The sequence below is a fragment of the Triticum aestivum genome, chromosome 3B (assembly GCF_018294505.1).
Source record: "Triticum aestivum cultivar Chinese Spring chromosome 3B, IWGSC CS RefSeq v2.1, whole genome shotgun sequence".
Lineage (NCBI taxonomy): Eukaryota > Viridiplantae > Streptophyta > Magnoliopsida > Poales > Poaceae > Triticum > Triticum aestivum.
Window position 1 is genome coordinate 772,421,139 of NC_057801.1, and position 951 is coordinate 772,422,089.

Sequence of the window (951 nt, forward strand, 5' to 3'; positions counted from 1 at the left end):
TTTTTTTCATTTTTGGAGAGTAATTAGAGGCATGCCTGGCACCTTCTTTTTGTTTAAGTTCTTCCAAAAATACCAGGCCAACGCACGAAATCCATAGTAAGTATTCACCCGGCAAACGTTGTTTTGGAAAGTACTAATAAATAATCCCAATTGCTACAGGGCATGCATTGATGTTGGTAATTTTGGTAGGGATTAATCGTCAAAATGTCGTACGTTTTCACACACACCAGAATAGATTGGATTGCAAAGTTTGAAACATTTGCTGATTTGCAAGCGGGAAAAGACCCGCCGAGAGAATATGTGTGTGTATATATAGTCAACCGATCCATCCAGCACAAGCACACACAACACAAAGCATACGAGCGTATAGCCAACCGATCCACCCAGCACACAAGCCTTGCCAGCTCCACGAGAAAAACACCCCGCTCGTCAATCCACCGCCGCTAGCTGCTGCCAGATATGGCCGGGTACTGCTCCATCTCCATCCTCCCCGACGACCTCATCCGGGAGATCAGCCAATGCTTCCTGGCGACGAACGATCTTGACGCCTACGTCGACTTCCGGGCCGCCTGCCGCGATTGGTGCCGTGTTATTCCCAACCCCAGGGCGGATGCCAAGGACCCAAAATTCATTCTGACCAAGTGGATCATGGCAAGGCACTCCCTCTTCGAGGACGGAAAGGTCACCTTCGTCAACCTCAGCACCGGGCGCTCCATCTGTAAGGACATCTCCCTCCTGCTCGGTAGATACTTCTTCATCGGCGTCGCTGCAGGCGGGCTCCTCGTGCTCGGGGAGCAAAAGCATCCATACCAAACTCGGGTGGTCAACCCGTTCACCGGCGCAATGGTCCACTTCGAGGCCGGGATACCCTGGGACAAGGTGGAGGCAGTTGCCGTGACCTTGTCCCCTATGAGGGTGTTCGCCAGCAGCCCGCAAAGGAACTCCGTCAGG